Source organism: Candoia aspera, chromosome 3 (genome assembly GCF_035149785.1).
Source record: "Candoia aspera isolate rCanAsp1 chromosome 3, rCanAsp1.hap2, whole genome shotgun sequence".
NCBI lineage: Eukaryota > Metazoa > Chordata > Lepidosauria > Squamata > Boidae > Candoia > Candoia aspera.
Window position 1 is genome coordinate 46,143,987 of NC_086155.1, and position 26,147 is coordinate 46,170,133.

At 38.3% G+C, this 26,147-nt stretch overlaps 1 long non-coding RNA gene across 1 annotated transcript; it reads right to left on the reverse strand.

Moving 5' to 3' along the window:
* Positions 1 to 5,480: 5,480 nt before the first annotated feature.
* Positions 5,481 to 6,943, reverse strand: LOC134494847 (uncharacterized). Its single transcript, XR_010067710.1, has 2 exons — positions 6,605 to 6,943; positions 5,481 to 6,536 (listed from the first exon to the last, which is right to left on the reverse strand). It is a non-coding gene; the product is annotated as an uncharacterized LOC134494847 (long non-coding RNA).
* Between the last annotated feature and the right edge of the window lie 19,204 nt (positions 6,944 to 26,147).

Below are 26,147 nucleotides of genomic sequence, written 5' to 3' on the forward strand. Positions count from 1 at the left end.
TAGTTAAAGCTTAATTCTGCACCATATTTTTTAAATTAAAACAGTTCTCATTAAGCAAGCAGAAATCTAAAATGGCCTTCATAGTAAGAAAATTATGCATTCCCAGTCATGAGAAGATTTGTCAGGAAGGAAGCAAGATGAACAGCAGTGATTTCCAAAATGTATTTGAGGAATCTTAAAGATTATGGGATACTCGATGACACAAATACTTGTGTGTTTGATAAAGACCATTTTCCTATTTTTTTAAATCCTCCCCTGCACTGTGCAGCTGCAGAAGGCTGTCAGAGGCATTTGGGGGTTTCAGGACACGATTTTCCTTAGCTTGGTCCTACCAATGTGTTAGGCTTAATTCCATGACCATGCATGCTGGAGAATTAGAGAAGAATCCCATCCACAGTTTTTTATAATGCACAATCCAATGTTGTAGACATTAATGTGGGGAAAGGTCTCAGAGGCAGGAAGTCTGAAAGAATCTGGACTTACAAAAAGGAATTAGTCTTATAAAATCAGCAAAGAACATAGGAACTCGGAAAAGTTGACTGTAACATTCCCTATTGCATTACATCATTTCTTTCTTTTAATGGTCTAGTTTTTTATTAATCAAAGAACTGGGGCTGTTTGCTTGTTTCTCTTTCCTGTAGCCAATTGGAATGAGCCTCTTACCACTCCGAGCAGCTGTCAGCCCCAAAGGGAGAGGAAGGCTGATCACAGTGTTTTCTGAAAGGTGGTAATTTTGTAGGAGGTCAAAAAGGAAAGTTAAGAATCATGATCACCACTGTAGCTAATATGGGTTGGACATCAGATGTTTGATCATTGTTTTAAATGAGGAGTGGGAAGTTTCCCCCTCCAACAGTAACATTACCTCTGTGGGAGCCCGTGTCAGCAGTGGGTAGAAGCAGAACAAAGGGGGAGAGGCACAGCAACCAACCCCTCTCTCTTCCATCCTCTTATACACATGGACATTCATATGCACCTTCCATTCCACTCTCCCCAACCCTTCTCTTTTTCCAGTTTTCCCCCTTTCTTAATGCCATGTCTTATTTGTAATTGCAATGAGTATGGTTTTCAGGTGGGTGGGTCATAATAAATAGAGCTGCAGCTTCTCTCAGAAATCAGCCTCCTTCTTCATACATGGCACGGGGTTTTGAGGGCTAGGGGTGGGGGTGGGGTGGGGGGAGTTTCTATTAATGTCAATGAAAAGTTTTTAAAAGAAATAATTGCTGTGCCCAGAGCTGGGATTAAATTGGGACACTGTGAGCCAGATAGAAGCCCCTACCAGGCTCCATCAGGCCTGAAGGCAAGAAGTTCTCCACTTCAGCTATAAGCAAAAACAGGCCCCTCCAACATTGAGCCAAATATTATTTATCTTTTCATCCTGCTTGCTATCTTTCTTTTACAAATAAACATGCCCAAACACAGAGGTGCTTTTAATCAGTGAGGGGATCTTTATGATATTTAGGGAACACTGGAATGTCAACACAGCATGTAACTTTCAATATTTGATGAGACCGACATTCACTTGGCAATGTGTTTCGCCTTTTTATCTATTTGTGTGGAGATTTTAAATATCATTACTGCACCATGGCTGTGTGCTAAAGAAGTGATAGGGATGGTGCAGGTGCTATGCTTAAATAAGAAAGCCAAAAATATCAGTATTTAGGAACAGTTGCTTCATCGGCTAGATTTTGCTGCAGGGAACAAGAACGTGCCTTCTACCAATCCAAATCCTATGAGCATATTTGATTACTTTTCTGTTTTGTAGAATCTGATCGGTCAGTGAGAACTGAGCTCATACAAATCATTGTGGCAGGCTGCACAACTTCTTTCAGGCTGAAAGCCACACTTGGATTCTGAGTGAGTTGCTGAAGGCAGCACCCTCAAAAGTAAGAGGAGCTAGGACAAAACAGTAGAGGGCCAGGACAAAGACTACATTTAATTTTGTATTAAATTAAAAGTAATGCAATTAGTATAATTGGTATTTAATAATGTTCCTCTTTCTGTCACTTTAAAAACTATAACTCGGTGACAACTTTTGCGGGCAATTGTTAAGTGCAGCCATGGGCATTAGCAACAAGCCAAAATGATAAGAAAAGGATGATATGCACACTGTGACCTCACAGCACAACTCTACCCTTATATATTTGCATCCCAATGTTTGACAAAAGTACCTAAGTCATGGAATTTGTATTGTGACATTATGATGCATGTTTCTTGCTTGCTCCCTTGCTCCTTCCCTGGACGCCTCTGAATGCAGCACTCAAGATTTTGAGGGATAGATACAGCCTTAGGGCTTCCATTAGTGCATACTTGGGGTATAGTGCCTGCCCTGTGGAACAACCCCCCCTAAGATCCAGAGGGCCTCGTCCATCTTGGCAACATCACTGGATGCTTTTTGATACATAACTTCCAGCATCGCTGATAGGAAGACAATGCAGCCATTTCGTTTTTCCTTGCTTAATGGATTTCAAATGATGAAGGGAAAGATGGAAGAAGTGGTGATATAGTATGGAAGGCTGCAAATTGAACCTAGTAATTCATTCAACTCTTCAGCTACCATCACAGTAAAAATCTACGGATGAGGCACTGATTCTACAATAAAAGTGCCAACTGAAAGCCACCCACTTAAACTCATTCCAGTGACCCAAATCTAGGATGAAGCTTGATTTGTTCACCTTTACAGGTAAGTTTTTAATGGCCTTGTTAAGTAATTTCTGTGAAATGTGTGTACTACAGGTCAACATGCATAGAATGTTATGTGTGTGAATGCCTTCCATATAAGCTTAAATCATGATTCCTTCACTTCATAACATGAGCTGAGGTTGCCATACCAGAACTAATTTTAATTCAACTATATGATAAATTCACATGTTGCTATGAGGCCTAATGCAACAACTTTCATCAAACAAGCAATCGTACAAACCAATTACTCCACTAAAAATTGATAACTGGATATCCATGCAACCCTAAAACTAACAAACCAACAAACCAACAAAAATGATGTTGCTTTTTAACAGTGAAAAGTTTCCCTCTTGCTTCACTGGAATAGGCCAACAATATTCTTCATAGACTTCTAGCATTCTAGTATTTTCACCAAGGGTGATGGAAATTGTAGTCCAACACATCTGGAGGGTACAACATTGGGGAAGGTTGCCCTAGAAGCATTATTATTATTTCAGAAGTAACTATGTATGACCCCCATGGAAGAATTGCCTATTTTCTTCAACAATATCACACAACAGCACAAAAATAGAGACTGGTTTGCTTCTGATTTCTAAGCATCACAATTTAATTGCCATTGGATATGTGTAAATGGATTGCAAGCTCCATTAATTGTTGGCATTAAATTATTTTTTGTGTCCATTTTAGTGCAGTTACCTTTAGCAAAGATTAGCTGCACTCCAGAGAAGATCCTGAGAAGAGCTGAAGGCATTCAGAATAATAGATGTTCTCAACAGAGCTGAATACACGAACATAACATGTAGACCATTGCTTTAAGATCCCCATGGAACTAGATTTGCTGAACATATCCAATACATGACAGGCTCTGCAACAATATATGCAACAATATATAATATTTATATAACAATAATATATAACTAAGAGTATATAATATTTATAGCATTATGTATACATAAAGAATATAAGAAATGATTGAAAGAATCAGTAAGAAATTAAATTACAGTTCGGTCGTTTGAAAAATCACACACAAAAGAGAGTGTAGGCAACAAGGTGAGATTGCAGTAACTAGTATTTTAATGTATGCAATATGCCCTCCCGGTCTCTCCCTTCATAATATCTCCATGATGTCACCATGGAAAAGTACTGATTCAGGAGACCAACCTCAAAAGTCACTCTAATTTGAGGACCTACTGTACCTATCAATGCCAGACTTCAGTGCTCCCTTAAAATGCCTAAAGATACTTTAAAAAAAAAAAACTGCCACACCATTAATGCTGTGAGCACTCCTGTTCTTTCCATCTGATATGCTGAGCTCTTGAAGTACATTATCAGAGCCAGAGCTTCATAGAGGATCCTGAATCAGAGATAAGGAAGGCAGAAATACACTATTTTATTCACCCACTATTTGGGTGAATAAAATTAGTCTCAAATTCCACGTCAGTTTCTTCACAAACTAATATCCAGGCCCATCTCATTTCTCATCAGCAGTGTCTAAAGGTGAAATTTATAATTTTCTTATTGTTGTGATACCTCAGGTGTAATGTGAACTTTCTGGAGTATAAACCTTAATACAACATGTCTGGTTAAGTACTTAAGACAGGATCCATTGCTCAGGGGTGCAAGGATGTTTTGTAATGAAATCAATCCCAGGTTCAAATTCTTGATTGTTTCTAGTTACAAATAATCAGGTAGCAAGTACTGGGCTGGGTGGACAAATAGCCTGACCCTGTGCATTCCAGCCTCACAGCTGGAATAAAGAGGAGTGCCATTTCCTTTTATTCTTTCTAGCCTCTCTTCTTTGGATTTCTTCTCATTACAGACATCCTGTTTGTGTTTGTCTGAAATGGCTTTCCAGCTCACCTGCATGCCAGTGAATCAGAAAAGCTACAAATCAGTGAAGGTCCCATTAAAGTCAGCCTAGACTTGCCTCCATGAATTACTAGCCTGAACGTGGCACCTTGATAACATCACTAATCAGGAGAGAATAGTCAGAGAATGAACTGTGCTGTGCTGTGAATTATAATAGCTGCAAAATTTTATAGGATCTGCTTATTGGGACTTATGGGCCACTAGATAGCTCATGGCTGAATCCGGTGGAGGAAGCAATTGTGCAAGGTGTATGTTTTTGACTGCCAGGCATAAGTCACTTCTAGATGTTGTCTCGAGAGAAGAGGAAATGGCCTTCTGTAACCTAGTTCTCCTCTCTTTCTTTATGTTCATTTCAGAAGCCCGTCATGGGCTGTCAAGTGAAGGGTGGATGTTGGAGGATGCAAACATGACCGATCTATTATATCCAGAATGCTCCTAGAGTTCTGATTGTTTTTACTTAAGAATCTTAAATTGAACCAAAAATATTAAATGAGTGACAGAAATAAATAACTAATTTGATCTGGTCAAATAAAAGACCAATGGTTAAATTTACAATTGTGCAAGATGTGAAAGAATGAGCTGGACTGGCAGTATCAAATTATACCATGAAGCCAGTTGTTTAACTTGGGTTACAAATTGGATTGTATCACCATACAACTGGATCACTTCTACTAAAGGGTCAGGGCTCCCAGAAGATTTGTATTAATATCTTTGGTTGGATACAAACAGAAGTGTAGTCTATAAGAGGTTATTTAATTATAAATAGCATACTAAAATTATGGGATAAATGTGGGAGATAAGTCTGGATTTATCACCCATTGCTTCAATACTAAATATTTATTTTCATGAAGGTGTAGCCATGGAGAGATAATAATTTATATCAATTGCAAGACTTAATCTTTAACACAATAAAGATGAAACCTTTCGAGACTCTTTCTTTGGAATGGTCAAAACCACTTTAATGTTTTCAGTATATTCAAATAAGTAGTATATTTCAGGATGAATTATGATTACAAAGGGACTTGACTGAAATGGAAACCCTTGTAACACGAAACTCAGAACATCTGTTGGGGTTTATAAATAAGTTGTTACTGAAATATGACTCAGAAACTGAACAAATCAAAGACTGTATGATTAAATGGATACAGAATGTAAACAGGACAATTAATATGCAACAATGGAACTATCAATGGAAGATAAATATCAAATTTACTGTGAATATTACACTTAGAAAAAAATGGTACAAGATGTTTTATTACTGGTATATTTTGTTGATTGCCAAAATAATACATATTCCAAAAATTGCTGGAAATGCAACAATTAGGTTAGATCATTTTTTCATACTTGGTGGCAAGCTCAACAATTTTGCAAGATAATTTACTACAAAATATCTTAACTATTGATTTTTCTTCCTGCCAGCTGTTTTCCTGTTAAGCATCACCAAACTTGATATGCTTACAAAGTATATGGAGCTGGCTTTGTATACAATAACAGCTGCCAGGAGACATTACATTTTTAATGGAAATTATACACCATTCCTTCGTCAGAAGAATGGCAGACCAAGTTGTGCAAGTACACATCAATGTAAAAAATAACTTTGCATTTAGATTTTTAAAAAATTTAATTCAACCTGTAAACCATTTATGGACTACAATTCTGCACTTCAACCTGCACCTCACCCAAAGTTTAGGTTTCTCTTGCATAAAGCTTTAAAACCTTAAATCTTGCTTGCCTTGTTATAAGAAAAACATATCCTTTTACATTTGTTAGAATTTTCTATTAATTGCTTATTCTGCTTCCTGGCTTTTATTTTTGGCTGATTTTGCTAATTATTCATTATAGATTTGATGTCAAGAACAGTTAATATCATTTAGTAGTAATCTAACATTACTTTGAAAATGTGTGTTAAATAATACACTGCTTGTAAATCCCTTTATTTCTTCCTTTTTCCCCCTTTGTCTTGGTTGTGCTTTTAAGTATCTGTTAAACTTGGTTATGCTTTTAAGTATCTGTTAAACTTGGTTATGCTTTTAAGTATCTGTTAAACTGAAGTAACAATAAACTGAAGTATATATGTTTAAAATGTGTGAAATTCATTGAAATGAATGTCATTCATTTGTTTAGACTGGGGAAAATGTAAACAAAACATCTCTACCTTTACTGTTTTTGTAGAGATATTTTTGCCCTAAGAGATTATGCAGCCAATGAAAATACACACAAACACACACACACTTCCAGTGAAGATCTGACTTCCACACTTCAAGCACTGATTGCACGTATTGGCTGGCAAACTCTGGTCAGTGTCATATTTTGGGGGTAGGGAGTTTATGTTAAAAAAGAACTTCCAAAGACCTTTTTTTTCATGTGTGGATTGAAGGATTTGATATTTTCATTATCATCATCAGTATCACCACCATCAATAGTACTAAAATTAGCAGCAGCTGTATTTTGCACACAGAGCAGTGTACAAAAGAACAACTAAAACCATATTTTAAAATTACCCTTCTTGAAGTACAGAGGCAGTGCATACCCCAGAAAAGGGGGGAATTGAGAGCTTTCCCATGCTCTCTGCAATGCTTGGGCACATGCTGAAAATGTTTCCCCTGGGATTGCTGGGAAAGCAAATTGGAGACAGCCTGTTCTCATGAAGCCTTCTGGAAGATGGAGCTGCCTCACACATCACAGAGCATCCCTTCAACACCTTTTACAGCTGTGTTTAGAGAATAGGTGCATTAAAGTTAAAAGAAGATGACTATGCCGATTCTAGCACTTGCATTTGAAAAATCACCCATAAATTGATTTGAGTTCAACTAGCCCCAGACGTGATGATGCAGCTAGCTCAAAGCCGAAAGGACGGCTAGCGGCCGACGGTGCTGGTGGTGAACGGCGAATCCGATGTTCTAAGGATCAACACACCATTGGAACCTGGAATGTAAGATCTATGAGCCAGGGCAAATTGGATGTGGTTACTGGTGAGATGTCAAGATTAAAGATAGACATTTTGGGCGTCAGTGAACTGAACTGGACTGGAATGGGCCACTTCACATCAAATGACCACCAGATCTACTACTGTGGACAAGAGGACCACAGAAGAAATGGAGTAGCCTTCATAATTAATAGTAAAGTGGCTAAAGCAGTGCTTGGATACAATCCAAAAAACAATAGAATGATCTCAATTCGAATTCAGGGCAAGCCATCTAACATCACAGTGATCCAAATATACGCCCCAACCACAGATGCTGAAGAAGCTGAAGTAGAGCAGTTCTATGAGGATCTGCAGCACCTACTGGACAACACGCCTAAAAGAGACATTATTTTCATCACGGGAGACTGGAATGCTAAGGTGGGCAGTCAAATGACACCTGGAATTACAGGTAAGCATGGCCTGGGAGAACAAAATGAAGCAGGACATAGGCTGATAGAAATTTGCCAAGACAACTCATTCTGCATAACAAACACTCTCTTCCAACAACCTAAGAGACGGCTTTATACATGGACTTCCCCAGATGGACAACACCAAAATCAGATTGACTACATCCTTTGCAGCCAAAGGTGGCGGACATCCATACAGTCGGTAAAAACAAGACCTGGAGCTGACTGTAGTTCAGATCATGAACTTCTTATTGCACAATTTAGGATCAGACTAAAGAGATTAGGGAAGACCCACAGATCAGCCAGATATGAGCTCACTAATATTCCTAAGGAATATGCAGTGGAGGTGAAGAATCGATTTAAGGGACTGGACTTAGTAGATAGGGTCCTGGAAGAACACTGGACAGAAGTTCGCAACATTGTTCAGGAGACGGCAACAAAATACATCCCAAAGAAAGAGAAAACCAAGAAGGCAAAATGGCTGTCTGCTGAGACACTAGAAGTAGCCCAAGAAAGAAGGAAAGCAAAAGGCAACAGTGATAGGGGGAGATATGCCCAATTAAATGCAAAATTCCAGAGGTTAGCCAGAAGAGATAAGGAATTATTTTTAAACAAGCAACGTGCAAAAGTGGAAGAAGACAATAGAATAGGAAGGACAAGAGACCTCTTCCAGAAAATTAGAAACATTGGAGGTAAATTCCAGGCAAAAATGGGTATGATCAAAAACAAAGATGGCAAGGACCTAACAGAAGAAGAAGAGATCAAGAAAAGGTGGCAAGAATATACAGAAGACCTGTATAGAAGGATAACAATATCAGGGATAGCTTTGATGGTGTGGTCAGTGAGCTAGAGCCAGGAAGAGTGAGGTTGAATGGGCCTTAAGAAGCATTGCTAATAACAAGGCAGCAGGAGATGACGGCATCCCAGCTGAACTGTTCAAAATCTTGCAAGATGATGCTGTCAAGGTAATGCATGCTATATGCCAGCAAATTTGGAAAACACAAGAATGGCCATCCGATTGGAAAAAATCAACTTATATCCCCATACCAAAAAAGGGAAACACTAAAGAATGTTCAAACTATCGAACAATGGCACTCATTTCACATGCCAGTAAAGTAATGCTCAAGATCCTGCAAGGTAGACTTCAGCAATCCATGGAGCGAGAATTGCCAGATGTACAAGCTGGGTTTAGAAAAGGCAGAGGAACTAGGGACCAAATTGCCAATATCCGCTGGATAATGGAAAAAGCCAGGGAGTTTCAGAAAAACATCTATTTCTGTTTTATTGACTATTCTAAAGCCTTTGACTGTGTGGACCATAACAAAATGTGGCAAGTTCTTAGTGGTATGAGGATACCAAGTCATCTTGTCTGCCTCCTGAAGAATCTGTATAACAACCAAGTAGCAACAGTAAGAACAGACCACGGAACAACGGACTGGTTTAAGATTGGGAAAGGAGTACGGCAGGGCTGTATACTCTCACCCTACCTATTCAACTTGTACGCAGAACACATCATGCAACATGCTGGGCTTGAGGAATCCAAGACTGGAGTTAAAATCGCTGGAAGAAACATTAACAATCTCAGATATGCAAATGATACCACTTTGATGGCTGAAAGCGAAGAGGGACTGAGGAGCCTTATGATGAAGGTGAAAGAAGAAAGTGCAAAAGCTGGCTTGCAGCTAAACCTCAAAAAAGCCAAGATTATGGCAACCAGCTTGATTGATAACTGGCAAATAGAGGGAGAAAATGTAGAAGCAGTGAAAGACTTTGTATTTCTAGGTGTGAAGATTACTGCAGATGCTGACTGCAGTCAGGAAATCAGAAGACGCTTAATCCTTGGGAGAAGAGCAATGACAAATCTCGATAAAATAGTTAAGAGCAGACATCACACTGACAACAAAGGTCCGCATAGTTAAAGCAATGGTATTCCCTGTAGTAACATATGGCTGCGAGAGCTGGACCATAAGGAAGGCTGAGAGAAGGAAGATCGATGCTTTTGAACTGTGGTGTTGGAGGAAAATTCTGAGAGTGCCTTGGACTGCAAGAAGATCAAACCAGTCCATCCTCCAGGAAATCAAGCCAGACTGCTCACTTGAGGGAATGATATTAAAGGCAAAACTGAAATACTTTGGCCACATAATGAGAAGACAGGACACCCTGGAGAAGATGCTGATGCTAGGGAGAGTGGAAGGCAAAAGGAAGAGGGGCCGACCAAGGGCAAGATGGATAGATGATATTCTAGAGGTGATGGACTTGTCACTGGGGGAGCTGGGGGTGTTGACGACCGACAGGAAGCTCTGGCGTGGGCTGGTCCATGAAGTCACGAAGAGTCGGAAGTGACTAAACGAATAAACAACAAATTGATTTGACAAAAACCTGTGATTGCTATGGAGTTTTAGTACAGGTAGTCCTCAGTTGAATAGAACAGCCAGGTGGTGTAATGGTTAAGGCACTGGGCTAGAAACCAGGAGACCGGGAGTTCTAGTCCTACCTTAAGCACAAAGCTAGCTGAGGGACCTTGGGCCAGTCACTCTCTGTCAGCCCTAGGAAGGAGGTAATGGCAAACCACTTCCGAAATCTTGCCAAGAGAACTGCAGGGATTTGTCCAGGCAGTTGCCAAGAGTTAAAGTTGACTCAAATGGATAAATAAATAAATAAATATACATACACACACACACACACATACATACATAACACATACATATATACATATATACATACACACACACACAAACATATATACATACAGTATATGTGTACGTGTATGTATATCTGTGTGTATATATGTGTGTATATATATGTATGTATATATATACACACATACACACACAGTATACACACAGTGTGTGTGTGTGTGTGTATATACACACACACTGTATGTATGTATGTGTGTATGTATACACACACACACACACACACACTGTATGTGTGTGTGTGTGTGTATGTCTCTATATATATATACACACACACACACACTGTATGTATATATATACACACACACACACGTGTGTGTGTATATATTCCTCAGTTAACAACTGCCCTGTTTAGCAACCAAACTTAAAACAGTGTTCAAAAAGTAGCTTTACAACTGGTCCTTGAACTTACAACCGTTGCAGCATCTCCACAGTCACATGGTCACAATTTGTGCGCTTTACAACCGGCATGCATTTATAACGGTCACAGCATCTCATAGTCACATGATTGCCATTTGCGAGCTTCCAGCCAGCTTCCAACAAGCAAAGTCAATGGAGAAGCCAGCAGTAAGTTGCAAGTCATGGTCACATGATGTCGCACTTAACAAATGCAGTGGAATGATGTCATAATACCAGCATGGTCACATGATGTTTCACTTAATGACTGCATTGCTTAGAGATAGAGTTGCCAGTCACAATTGTGGTCCTTAAGTGAGGAGAACATGTAGTGTAGAGCTCTGGCAGAAACAAAAATTGGGCTGGGGGCTGCATACAGGCTGCTGGTTGTTCCTCTGAATCTAATAATACAATGCAAGGTTCAATCTTTCTATTACAATCCTGTAGATATCAGTTCCAAATTTCAGTTTTATCATCTGCCTCTTGTAAATACCAGAGATGTTTTGATTACTTCCAAAAAAGAAAAAGAAAAGAACGTATATTTCTGCCAGTTACATTCATTTAAATTTTCTGTAAGCAAAAGACTATTCACAATCATCTTTTTCCTCATGAAAATATTTGAGTAGAAGTTCCTCTTTACCAATAAGTTCACAAACCAAAACTAATAAATGTTAACACCCAACTTCAAGCTGTTTTAGAAGAAGAATATTATATATTCAGACATAATGTAATATTACATTATTACATTTTCAAAAAAAGCTGTGACAATGGCTGAGCTTCTGAACAAGTGATCACTTTGTAGTTCCCTGTTGCCGTTTGTTTATTCTGCTGACAACTCACAGATCTTTCACTGAAAGCCTTCAACTTTTAGGAATTATAAAATTGTAAATGCCGAGCACTTTTGTAGCAATATACACTAGGCAACAGAATTATAGACATTTTGGCTGGTTACGACAGAGCCACTGGTTTTCCATTCATTTCTTTAAAGCCCCATACCAAAATAATAATAATAATAATAATAATAATAATAATAATAATGGACCTGATCAGCAATTTTTAAGCACAGTTTAGTCAAATACCATAATTCTGGTTTGTTCCTTCTTTGCAAAATGACACAATTTTCCATTAAGGCCCCTAAGTGGAATAACATTGGAAAGAAATCTAAATCCAGTTCCCTTTCTTTTTAAATAACCTGTACTGAATGCAGTGGACATGTGTAGAAAGTGTGGCTTGCTAATGGGCAGTGCTGCGTGCTTCTTTTATATGAATTTTGTATCATATGAGCCAGAGTTCACTCAAAGTTTCAATACCTCTATAGTAATGTTAAGGCCAGCAGGTTGGAAGGCTAGAGGTCCTAATCTTCCATTCTTAGAAACCTTCTGGGTCTTCATATCTTAGTTCTACCTCCTACTTAGGGGTAACAGTTTCTTAGTTTCTGCTGCCACAGCCTATCCTCCAAGGGGTGTCCCACCCATGTCTACACTCCAACACCAGTACATATTTCTGCTAATTGCCTTGATGGGGAAAAGGAAAAAGAAGTGTGCTTGCTCAAATTCAGGATACTCATACTCTAGCAAAGCTACAAAGCAACTGAGGATTGATAAGCTAATTCAATCTCTGGACAGTAATGCAGTAAGTGGGGATGGGGTTTTTTTTACTAGAAATAATCATTATGATCCTCTTTACTCTACTGAAATTGGAACTGGACCTATACCAATTAATAACCAAATATATCTCCTTCCCTCCTTGAAAGACGACTCACATTCAGATGGGTGCCTACATTGTTGCAAAGCTCAACAATTTTGGGAAATGGTTTAGAATAGAATGAAACAAATTCTAAAAGCCATTTCTAATCAAATAAAACTAAAGCTTATGTCCCCTATAAAGTATATTGAACTAGCTTTGTGATGGTAAGTGGTGCAATGCTACTTTATGCTTTTTACTGAGAAGTATGTACAATTTCTTCTATAGCAAAATAGCTACTTAAGTTGTAGGAGTACTCTTGAATGTCCAAAATAATTTAATATTTGAAAAGTAAATATGACAGAGAATTTCATTCAACTTGGAAATCATTTTTGGATTGTAATGCCATATATGGGTTTGTATCACATCTGAAATTTAGGTTTCCCTTAGCATAAAGTCTTACTGCTCTAATTTTCAATAATTTGTTAAATGAGGATAGATCTTCACTCTTTAAACAAAAATTGCTGTAATTCCTTATCTTACTCCATGATTTATACTACACTGATTATTGCTATTTTTCATATGGCAGTCAATGTTATGGATATAAAGATATATTTATGCTAGAAGCAATTCAGTCTAAATTTCTAAGATCCCTACTTCCAAGTTCCTCACTCTATTGCAAATGCACTTCTCCAGTTAGAGCTTGAATACATCTCTGTCAAGGCCTACCTGAGGCTCTGTGCTGGCTCAAACAAATCTATGGGTGCAAGTCCCTAGTGCAACTTGTATTGATAGACTGATACAATTCCCCATGGAAGAAACAAATAACATCTGATCTGGCTTACTGTGGTCTCACCTCCCAATATTTAACTATGCTGGGCTTAGAAAAACATCTACAAAGGGATAGACTTAGCACCTCATATCTCTTCTACAATGAGGTCACTTATCCACATTCCACCATCCCTGAACAGCTATACTACATACTTGTGCCCCCACACAAGAGAGCACTCACAGTGGCCTGCTTAGTTGCTCTGTTTTTAATAGTATTGACCAGGAGATTCAATAATGTCCCTTATTCAGGGTGGTTATGTAGAGGTTCAGACATTGAAACTGAGGCAGTTGCACATGTATACCTTAAAAATGCCCTCTCTATCACCCTTGGAAGGCAGACATAATCTCTTCTTTAATTATAGATTATCTAGACTGTCCCAACCATCAATTGTATGCTTCCTATTAAATGATCAAGATTGGAAAATATCTAGGAAGGGGCCAAATTCTGTGTTATAGCAATGATGATCAGAAATCACCAGATCTTAACATAATACAGACATGCTTAGCTTCTGTGATGAAAAGGCTTTTATCTTGGATATTTTGCATTTAGCTTCCTACTTTGTGGTCTACAACTGCACATTCTCAAATAAATAAAATGGATTTCTAAGATTCAGTCATAGCAACTTCACTGAGTTGCAATCATGTTTGTATAGGTGCTCATGCACAACTTCTGAGCAATTAACTGTACATAACTGCACATATATATATATATTTCAATAAGTTCCAGAGCAAATTCTCAGGATGACATTATGACTTTGGGACAAAATACCAGCATATTAGCCAATAAAGAAGTAATCAGTTGTACCCTGCTGCAAATTCCTACTAGATCTGTCTTTAATATATTAGTGCAACCATAGATATTATAGCATTTCCAATCATATTTGAAACTCCAGTTCTGAGCTTAATTCCCTGTGACAGTCACATGCATATGACTGCTTAGTCATGACTGATAGAAGTGGAATTCAGCATGCATCTTCAAGCAACCACACAGAACTTTATTTACTGTTTTTTCTTCATTAAAATTTCCCTTGGGAATGGTATATTTCAATAAAGGAATGGCGAATAAATAACATTTTTGTACTCAAAATAATCTCCCTTCTCTCCCTTTTGAAGTATAATGGAAAGATTACACCTTTTTTTTCCATATAGAGCAAAATGCAATTTTAGGCAACAATGGAATTAGAGTAGGAAATAAAGTAAAGCCAGTATAAGTATTAATGAAGTTGTCCTCTGTTGTAATTATTTTGATGAAACTTGCTACTTCCAGACTCTGCTTTCAGTGAAACAAAGATAAATAAAAGTAATAATAAAGGAAGAGAACACATATCTTCATGTAAGACATTGTATGGGACCAGGAAGCTCTGAGAATATTGACAGGTACAGTATTTGTCTGCAAGGGAGTGTGTAAAGGCATGTGGCCTTGACTTGGATAAGGGAGAGGGTAAAGCCAAGCCATTACAGAAAAGACATTAATCCTGGGAAAGTAGAAAGTGTAAGAAAGAAGCTCAAAACAACTCCATCTTGATTGTGTTAGGTATCAGTTGAAGTCAATAGAGGTGTTGACAAGCTTTCAAAGTGTTGTTATAATACCCAGATTGCATTAAAGTACATTCCAAGATTCCATGTGATTCCTGTGTCCTAACCTTACCTGACTCAGAGGGCTGATATCAGGCATCTCCTTTTCCTTCTCTGAGTCAAACCTACCTTCCCTTAAAGAGTGGGAAGATGGATGGAGAAATCAATGCTTTGCTTGCTAAGCGGCAGTTGTAAGATAATTTCCCCCAAAATAGACTGTGGTTCAGACACATAATAATGCCTCTAATACAAGAATTATGAATGATTTTTTCCACCTATACAATGATTCCTTGTACCTTAAAATGCTATGAATGGGCTACTGTTAAATCTTCCTGAGTAAATAACAGAGCCACTGGGGAAAAAAGAGAAAGATGTGAAGAATGATTTATTTTAAAACAGCAAAGAATTACTGCATAACTGCAGATTATTTGCAGTCTGAAAAGCTGGCTGTGAGAGTACATTCCTGCTCCATCTAAAGATATCATCACCTTCTTGTATGCCAGATTTATTTTACTTTTATTACTGGGCACTTTCATATTTACTCATTACCACCCCATCCTCTTCTTTCTCACTGTAAACATTATACATAACTCCCTGAAAATACAGTTGGGGAGACTGCATGCCAGATTCTATTTTAAGTGCATAATAAAAATAAAGTAAAACTTTGGGGTGGGGAGAAAAACATTGCTGAGCCTTCCTTTTAGAAGAGAATGGCTATTATTTGGAGTAATGATAGCTTCCAGAAGCTGCAGTCAAGGAACGCTTGGCTGCTGCCATTATGTCCAAGTCTCTATTTATGAATTATAGTCTGTAACACAAACAGAAGAGAATTATGAACCCTGATGGTCTACACCAAGAGATTGGTTCAGTTGGTGTTAGGCATAGCTCTCACTAAAACCAATGAACCACTCTCAATAATAATTAATGTGGTATAGTGATGGGCTTCTTTTCGGGGGGGGGGGCTTTTCCTTACCTTATAACTGCACATAATATACAAACATGGGACAATATCACAATCATAAGCTCTACCTCTTTCTACTCTCATGCACTAGGGACACAAATTAAAGTGTCTGTGCTGGGCAAATGCAAACTAATGCAAAAGGCAAACCCAGGCAAATGCAGACCCTAGCCTCTGCAGTTTTATTAAATATTAAAGGGTCACCATCAATTTCAGGCCCATCACTATACCACGTCTCTCTTTCAGAAGTAGAAATGGCAATGAACCTAAGCAAAAACCAGAACCAGAATGCTAATCTCAGTAATGCTTTAGAGAAGGACTCTCATGTAATCTTGCTCAAGACACACAAACAAAATTACCCAACTAGGTAGGTTACAAGAGAAACAGTTTATATCCTCAGGTAATTACTTGCTATTGGTCTTCCACAACCTGGTACTATTTGGAGAGGCAGATATCATACCTAGCTATTGAAGGTATGAAGCAGATATCATACCTAGCTATTGGCCATGCTATCTGGAGTGATGGAAGTTGTAGTCTAGCAAATCTGGAGGATATTGAACTATGGAGGGCTGTTCGCTGCTGAAATGCTGGACAGCTCCATACAAATTTCTAGCTTCTGAGAATCAACAAAGCTAAATGGCCAAATTAGTTTCCCCCCTTCCTAATCCAGTAGTAGAAAAAAACAGCTGAACTAGCTTCTTAAGCATGCTAACAACCAACTGCCTTTAGTAACCCTTTATTTTCTGATACAACTTAATTTCTTTCCCTAACAATTTCTATAAAGGTAAAGTTTTCCCTTGACATTAAGTCCAGTCGTGTCCGACTCTAGGGGGTGGTGCTCACCTCCGTTTCAAAGCCGAAGAGCCAGCATTTGTCCATAGACCCTTCTGTGGTCATATGGCTGGCATGACTACACGGAACACCGTCACCTGCCCGCCGAAGCGGTACCTATTAATCTACTCACATTTGCATGTTTTCGAACTGCTACTTTCACATAAATCTTACGTTGTGAATGCTTTTAATTATTTAACTTTTAAGTGTTTATAATTTCAATAATTTCAATAATTACCAAACAGAATATAGTCACCACCAACTTTTTTTTTTTTGGCCATCAACTGGAATGTTTCACTTAAAGGGTTTTCAACTGGATAGGCTTCCTAATAAATTCAAAGATATAAATTCATATCATCCCTGCTGAGGTAAGATTGGCCCCATCCTTGAGATCCTTCTGGAAGTCCCTCAAAACATGGCTGTGTCAGCAGGCCTAGGGATCTCAAGGGAATGGAAATTTGATGAGATGGCTGCATTGTTTTTAACATCAATTCTATCAACTATCTTGTTATTAATAATATCATTGATGTTTTTAAATTGTGTTTGTTTTAATATTTTGATTTTATGATTGTTTTGCTAAGCCACCTAGAGTCACTTTATGCTAAGATGGGTGGCTATACAAATATGATAAATAAATAAACAAATTAAATCTGCTGTGAGTTCACTGGTACACAAAGAAATTCAGGGACAATTTACTGATGTGTTGGGGCATAATATCTAAGCACTTCAACTGCTTTGTGATTCCAATTTTTAGTGGAAAATTTTATGAACCATCTGTTAGCTCTTTCATTTGGCAAATCTCAGGGTCAGCATATTCCACATTAAGATATACTGTAGAGTGAGAATCACATATAATTGCATGATATATTAATAACAGGTTTACTTGCTAAAATGTTTTTATTTTAATTTTATCAATTCACTCATAATTTCTACAAAAGTTTTGAGTTTACTTGTGAAACCCAATCCAATTTAGGTTCTTTATCCCTATAAACCAGCAGCAGCACTCCAGCATTTCAGATATAGAGATGCTTCCCATTTTCTCCTCAGGGACTTCTCCACATGATACATATGATTTATCTTTTAGTAATGAATTCTTTTTTAGAAGCCATAAATCAAGGTTTGCATATATATACAGTAGATATATGTACGTGTGTGTGTGTGTGTGTGTGTATTGTGTATTCTCTTTTGAAATAAAAAAATACTGCAAAACCAATTATTTTCAAATTGTAACTCTTCTCTTTCCTTTTTCTGTCAGAACATAATAATATGAGAGAGGGGGGAAAAAAAACCTTTTTCCTATTTTCTATGCCATGCCTCCTCTTATCAACTTTCATTCTAGACTAAAATGCCCTAAATGCTTTAGTCTTTCTTTTTAGGGGAAATGTTATTTTATTTATTTATTTATCCAATTTGTCCCCACCCATCTCCTCCCATTGGGGGACTCTGGGCAGTTTACAATAATCAATTAAAACAACTATCATAAAATATACAGTATAAAATTACAATAATAAATAATATAAATAAGAGTAAAGATAAACAGTCCAAGTGGCGAAAGAATCTAAAATCATTTTTTTGCACCTCTTCCAGCTCTACATTATCCTTTTTCAGTTATATTGATCAGAAATATATATAGCATTCCAAGTGCTGTTTCACCATAGATTTATAATAGATACATTTATATACTGTTGTTTATTTTCAATCTAATAATCTCAAGCATGGAATTTGCTTTTTTTTAATAGTAGCTGCACAGTACGTTGTCATGTTCATGGAATTAATCCAAGACCACTTTTCTGACCATTCACTGGCAGCATAAATTTGTATATGAAGTTCGGTTTTTTCAAAAGCAATATGCATCACTTTGTGCTTATCTTGAACAGCATTTACCATGGTGACACCCATTTATCTAATCTGAAGTCCTTTTGAAGTACTTCACAATCCTTTTTTTATGTGATCACTTCACTACTCATCCTTAACTCCAGACTGTTGACAAACAAATGAGAAAATATCACCCTCATCACTGAAGCCTGTCTATTCTTTCCTACTCTCTTTATTCTTTAGCCACTTCCCAGTCCATAAAAACTGCTTCCCTCTTTTCCCTTGGCTCCTGAATTTGCCTCAGAGACTCGGTAAGGGACTCCATCAAAGGCTTTTGAAAAACTAAGAATATAAATTCTGCTCAGTAGTGGGAAGCAACAGGCTGACTTTGTTTGGACTTAGAAGACACCTTCTCTCCCGGACTTCCGGTGGGGGATAGGGCAGACTGAACAACTGGGCCCCCTGGCTAAGAGGGCAGAACTGTAATGGTTGCCTACTCCAAAATACTCAGTCTCACCAGCCAGAGCTTAAAGATAACTGATTTATTATAAGAATAGTGTGCAAATACAGAGAAAGCTGAGAATGAGCAAAAGCGCGCCAAATACAAACTAAAAACCCTTGCTTCCAAACCAATCCCGCCCCTATCCCCCCTTAGCAACCACCCCCTCCCAGGTGCTAGCAACCGTTACATCGGCCTGAGAAAGTAACCTTGAACAGAGTTACAAACCCAAACATACATTCCTAAGCAGCAAGATAAGAAACAAAGAGAAACAGAAAAATACCAGCAAGCCTGCAAGCCTGCAATACACGGATCAGACAGGTGACATGTGAAACGTTACGATGTTAACAGAACGTTGAAACGGTGAACATGACAAGAACTGACAATGCGGTAGTTTTTTTCAAGCTCAGGCAGGTTTTTCCTGAAGCCCAGGAGTTTTTTTCTGGAAAAAGGAAAACACCTGAAATCACCCCATCTGTCCTCCAGATGGCTGCTTGCAGCCAGAAGATCGCAAACAGCGTTCGCATTTGACTGGTAAGAGCTAGCCGGGAGGCTGGGACATCACCATTTTCCAAGCCACGCTGTAGCCTTAAAGGGACACTAAGACTGGCCACCCCATTTCTAACTCACCCAGTTTATGTTTCTTTTAAGTATTCCTGTCATGAGTAAGGATGGTGAGCAGGGGGCTCCCATCCAGACTGTTAAGCACATGCGTAGCACTGAGGAATTAGGTAGCCATTCAAAGAGACACAGATCGGGACCGCCTTAACCTTTGGGGTTTATACAGCTGGGTTTTTCCCACGCTTCTTCAGTTTGTTAGGATTCCTGTTATGTACAAGCAATAAAACATTAGAGACCAGTTCCTTGTCTCAGCATGTTTCCTGGCAGTTAGGACAATTCCCTAAGAGAGGGTTTCTACAAGGAAAAGCGGGCTGTCTTGATGCTTATTGTTATTTTTGGGATTAATTTTTTTTTAAAAATCTTTTTTTAAGTTTTGGACTTTGATTTCCCTCCAAATATTAAGGAGGATTGAGAGTAAATAATTGTCTCCCTGTTATTATTTCTGTACTAACTTTGAAGATATTAGCATTGTCCTACACGTTGAATCAGCTGTTTTGAACTTTCAGTTTTCTGCTTCTACTTTCCCTGGGGAACTGTCTGCATATCTCACTTTCACTTATGTAAATACATTCTTGAATCCTTTCCTATCTTCGACTTTCGCTGGTTAAGCTCCCAGAGGGTGCCATAATCTACTGTGTGAGACATGGAGGATTTTAAACAGACTTTCTCTGACTTCCAACAAAATTTTAAACAGATTTTTTCTGATTCCTACCAAGTTTTTATGTAAGACATTCAGGACATTGTGGAAAATATGAGGTCTAAAATGTGTCATCTGGTTAGGGATGTCATGGATGAAACTGAGGAATTTAACAGTGACAGAAATGTCTCTTCTAAGAGTGAGGTTGGGATTTCTGTTGAAATGCTAGATGAAGATCAGATAGTGATGTTTGAGAAATTTAAGGGAGAGAGTGAGTTGCAAGCCACAAGTGAAATTGATCTTCTGGTGGAACGCCATGGAAAAGAAGGGGTTATTATGTATGGGGGGGTCTCCTGAAGAGAATTCAGAGTCTTTGAGGGGGGCAGTTGGGCTGTTCAATTTTTCTAAGAAAAATGCTCTGTGTGCATTGTGGGGATATCTAAATGCTCTGGTTTATTTTGAAGTGGGATAAGGGTTTAAGAATATTTATCAGGATTGCTTTTAGGGTTTGGTTGATTTTATTTATCTTTAACAATCTGGATTAAGTTTATTGAGGTATAATAAAAATAATGTTTATTTGGATGGTATTGGGTTTAATATGATTAAGATTATTAAAATTGTTGTATTATCAAGTACAGTGGCAGACAATTTATATGTGTTTTTTTTTAGTTTGATCTTTATTACAGTAGACAGAAATGTATGGAATAGTGGTAGGAAGGAAATAATTAAATAAATGTTATCTTTGGGGGGAAATTGATTAGGAGGTTTATATACATTTTTCTTTTTTCTTTTCTTTTCTTTTACTATAAGGGGAGGGAGTAACTGTATTTAGTGATTTTTACAATGTGCCAATGGAATGATTTATAGAAATAATGTGATTTTGATTTAATATAGAGTAAGGGATTATGGAAATTTTTGTATATCCTTGCTGTTAAAAGTCAGAAGTCACCTCTTTTGTAACCTTGAAAATTTTTCTCCTGTAGCTTGTAGCTTCTCCTGTAGCTAAAAACTTTAGCTTTTTCTCTTTTTTCCTTTGTAGTTTTTTTGTTTTTTCTGTAGCTTTTATCTGTGCTTGAAACTTAATAAAATTCTTATAAAAAAGACACCTCCCCTCCCCAGTGAATTCTAGGGCTGTAGGATATACTGGAAAAAATGTGGAATAAGCCACAATAAAGCAACTTTATTGTTGCCCATAAAACTACATAAGTGTGTCCATGAACTCATCAAGAGTTTAGCTTGAATTAACAAGGACTTTATCTTTATTTATCTAGACTGTACAAATTATGCCTTGCAATGGCCATTGCAATGCTCCAGCCTGTGCTAACTCAGTAGTTGTAAATCTCATTATACATGTCCCTTTGCTAGAACTGCAACCATAGGATCATGGAAGATTAACTTAACACAGCCTGAGCTTATTCAATTATTGCTGCATTTTGGGCTGAAATCTACAGGACTATTAATATGATTTTCAAGTAATTGTTGCATATCAAGGGTACAGATTTTCTTCTTGATTATATCCCCTGCATTTGGAATCTCCTAACATATCAAGAATTGTGGGTCTTCTGCATAGGAGAATGGCTAAAAAAATTTCCAGTACCATACTGGAAAGCTAAATCTATTTCTGAATTGCAGAAATGAATTGTTCATATGTGGTAGTCAATTAGAGTGGTATAGCACTTGGAAATAATTGAGAAAAGGTGGGAGTACGAATGCAGCACCTATATGCAACTCATTAAAGCTGACACATAATTCTAGGAAAAGACACATCTGCTTTAAAAAGTTGCAGACAGTTGCTATATTTGCACACCTATGTGCTCTGAAACTTCCTTTTGGAATCAAATCCAAAGCATTGCATAGTCCTGTTGTCTACTTACATTGGTAAAGGACCAAGGCAGGGTCCTTCCAAACAATCTGGTCAAAATGTGTACTTATAATTTTCCAGGCCCTTTTTCTTTAATTTTAATATCATAAAGTTAACCTAGATAAATTTCTTTCTGCTAGTTTGATATAATGCAGTGATTATAAAAATAATATTTAAATCACTGCAAACTGGGGGGGGGGGGGAAACCCTCACCCATGGTGATGGAAGGGATTTTAAAAGATTAAACAATCCACTTTCTTGTGGGTGTATGATTTTACCACTCATATTTCCTCTTACAGCAACTTTCTTGTAGCTCAGGATGGGTACACATTTACCCCGACTTATGGTCAGACGTACATTCTTCTAAGCACTAGCACAGTACACTGATTTTAGAGATTATTTCTATAGCTCATGCTGTCCTTCCCAGTGCTAATGTTTTATCAGTTGATGAGTAATGGTGCCTGCCCATGCTGTTATCATTTGAAATTATAGGTAGTACGGAAGTGCAGCACAGTGCAATCAAGGCAGTGCAAGCTAAAGATTACAACCTGGCTGGGTTGTAGCTCTGATCAAAGGAATGGCTAAATTGGAACGTCCAAGCAACCTGTACTTGAAAGATAGGTTTAGCTGCCACACAGAGCTGTGCAGACAAGATTAGAATACTTCCGCATTCATATAATAGAATTACCTGTGAGGCCAGTAGGGCAGGCCCATTTTGTTATCCGGCACTACAATTTTAACATTGAATCTAGCAGCTACTACATATTAGGCATGCTGGTTCATATGTAATCGGTAACTCAAAGCTGGCAAAAACTTGCATCACAGTGTTGGACTAGATGGAGCTTTAATCTGATTACACAAGGCAATTGTTATCCCAGAAACACAAATTTATAGGGGCAGTTTAGGCCATCGAGTCCAATCTCCTGCTCAGTTCATCCATATTAAAACCCTCCCAGCAAATGTCTACACATTTATTTTTGAGCTTTATATTCTCAATCTGCACTCTTATTACAGAGAGTTTATCATTAGAGTGAAGCAGGAACCCAACTAGCATTAGACAGAATTGTGGGAGATAGTGGTAGCTAGTGTGGTGTGGTGGTGGTTAAAGTGTTATACTAGGAGTGGAGAAACCCCTGTTCAAGTCTACTCTCAGTCTGTCCCACAAAGAAAGGAAGTAAAGGAGTAAAAACTGGACAATAAGTGGAGGGTGTCCATAATCAGTTCTGCTTCACACTTTATATGGTGGCTAGTAAGCATCCATTTCTGTAGCACGGTGCCCAGGAAACAGCATCCAATCCAGCCATCAGTATAAGTGTATAATAATGCGTTTTTCATAGGCACATACTGTATTTTTATATGTACGATTTAAAAAAATGTAAGTCGAAACCGCGCGGCGGGGTGAGCTCCCGTTGTTAATCCCAGCTCCTGCTCACCTAGCAGTTCGAAAACATGCAAATGTGAGTAGATCAATAGGTACCGCTTCGGCGGGAAGGTAACGGCGTTCCGTGTCGTCATGCTGGCCACATGACCCGGAAGTGTCTATGACAACGCCGGCTCTAAGGCTTAGAAACGGAGATGAGCACCGCCCCCTAGAGTCGGATTCGACTGGACTTTACGTCGAGGGAAACCTTTACCTTTACCTATGCATGCAATAAAAATAACAATATGGGTCCTTTGGTCCTAAAGGCTTTTCACTGTACTCACTTGTCACAAAGCATGAAAGCACTACTAGGAATACAACTTAAAATCAAACTGCTGTATTTAGAGATGGGGTAGGAAAATTTCCATTAAAAAAATACCCAGTGTGCGCCTGTTCTTCACATAAAACTTCATGGAATTGGCTGTACCTGAAATCAGAGAATGACACTGGGGGAATCACTCACAGATGCACATATATGCACACATGAATTTCCTTTGCATTCCGTTACTCTGAAGAGATAAAATTCCTCAGAATAAGAACGAATATGATAAGAGAACCTGCAAATATATTAGTTAAAACCCATCACGTTCCCTCTTTCTTCTGATTGCAGGGACCCTGAAATCACACAAAGACAGTGCCTGAAACCACAGAGCCTGGCATGTATGTGGATGTCACAATCAATGTTATCTGATTTCTTTTTTCTTCCAGTTGAAACCATTCATTTCTAAAGATCTGACCTAGTCTGTGTTTTTGCATGTCTGTGTGAGAAAGAAAACAACCCTAGGACACCAAAAATCTTAAGTGAAGAGAAGTACTAATAAGAACAGCCAGGGGAAGGAAAGCTCTGGGTGGATACATACAGTTTCTAAAACTTTACATATTGGAAGCTTCCCAAAGCCTTATTCCATGTCATACTTAGATATGCTATTTGCACTATATTTCTGTAGGATTATTTTTATGGGCATCTCCTGTACAGTATTACCTTGCCCCAACATATTTCACTCTCACATTATCCCATGGCTTGCACTCTTCTGACATTGTTATCCTCTGATATATAACAAAGCTTTTTTACACACTGAGACCAGTTTGGGACAAGAAATAAGGGGAAGGAGAATAATGCATTACAATATGATTTAACAGATTTTTGAAATGTTATGGGGATCTTCCTAGGGGGTATACTTGGACCATACTATTCTACACATTCAGTATAACTCAGAAGTGCTTTAGACCCCTTCCTTTTTCTGTATGTGTCCCTTTTTTTATTGTAAACTAAGAGCTGTCTCACATGAATAGCAGGACTAAAATACAAACAAACAAACATGACTATTATCATTTGTCTGAGCTCAGGAAGAATCTATGCATTGTGGTCCTTATTTATTATTGAGCCATTCACATTTCTCAGTTCCCCTTCTATATTCATCGGCACACATTCTGCATAGGTTTAGACCACATTATAGAAAGCTGAGGACAAAAATGCAAAATTTAAGCAAGGAAGAGGTTACTTTTCATCTGAAGGATACTTCCACATCTGAAAAGTCCAAGTTCTCCAGAATTCTTCATCAGAGATGTGAGGTTCCCAGTTCCCAGCAGGTTCTTTTTCCTAATTCTTACCCAAACCCTTTGAACCTCTCCTACCAGCAGGGGGTCTAAGGGACACTCCTTCCGAACCAACAAGCACCAGCAAGGCAGATTTAGTTATGAACAGACAACTTGTTACTTCAACTGTAGAACCCAAATTAAGAACAGCTCTATTTTACTACTTGCATTAAAACAATAACCCATACCTATCTACAGCCAGATTTACACAGATACATAAACATAGAACTACAAGAACTACTTTACATAACAATAGCTGCTGAGCTCAGTGAGAGTGATTAATTATTATTAATCTCCCCACCCCGTCCCCACCCCAATTCCTGAGGGAGGTTTGTTTGAAAATGCAGTCTCTCTTTCTCTCTCTGTTGCTCCCCAACAGCCAGGCAGACTTACAAACAAATAAACAATATCTTTAATCCCCAAACATATTCACCAAATTCAACAAACTTTCCTCTCCCCTCCTTTTGATTCCTCTTCCATCTCCCCTCACTGGCCCCCATCCAAAACCAAATCCAGATCTGCTCCGGGGGACTTCTGTCAGGATCAGCTCCATAAACATATGCAGCAGCACCCCCCACCCCAGCCACTGGGTGGCCTCACCCTCTTGACCCCGTCCTCTCTCTCGCCATCTGGCACATTGGGTTGATTTCCTTCAGGGGAGGAACTTGCCCACCTTTCCTCCTCCCTTGAACCCAAGTTGCAGGGGAAAGGCTTGTTCCTCTTGCTCCCAAGTAGTCCTTCTGACTTGCCTCCTATCTCCCTCTTCTTAAATTACTTCTGACTGACAAGTAATCTTTCTTTAACTCGC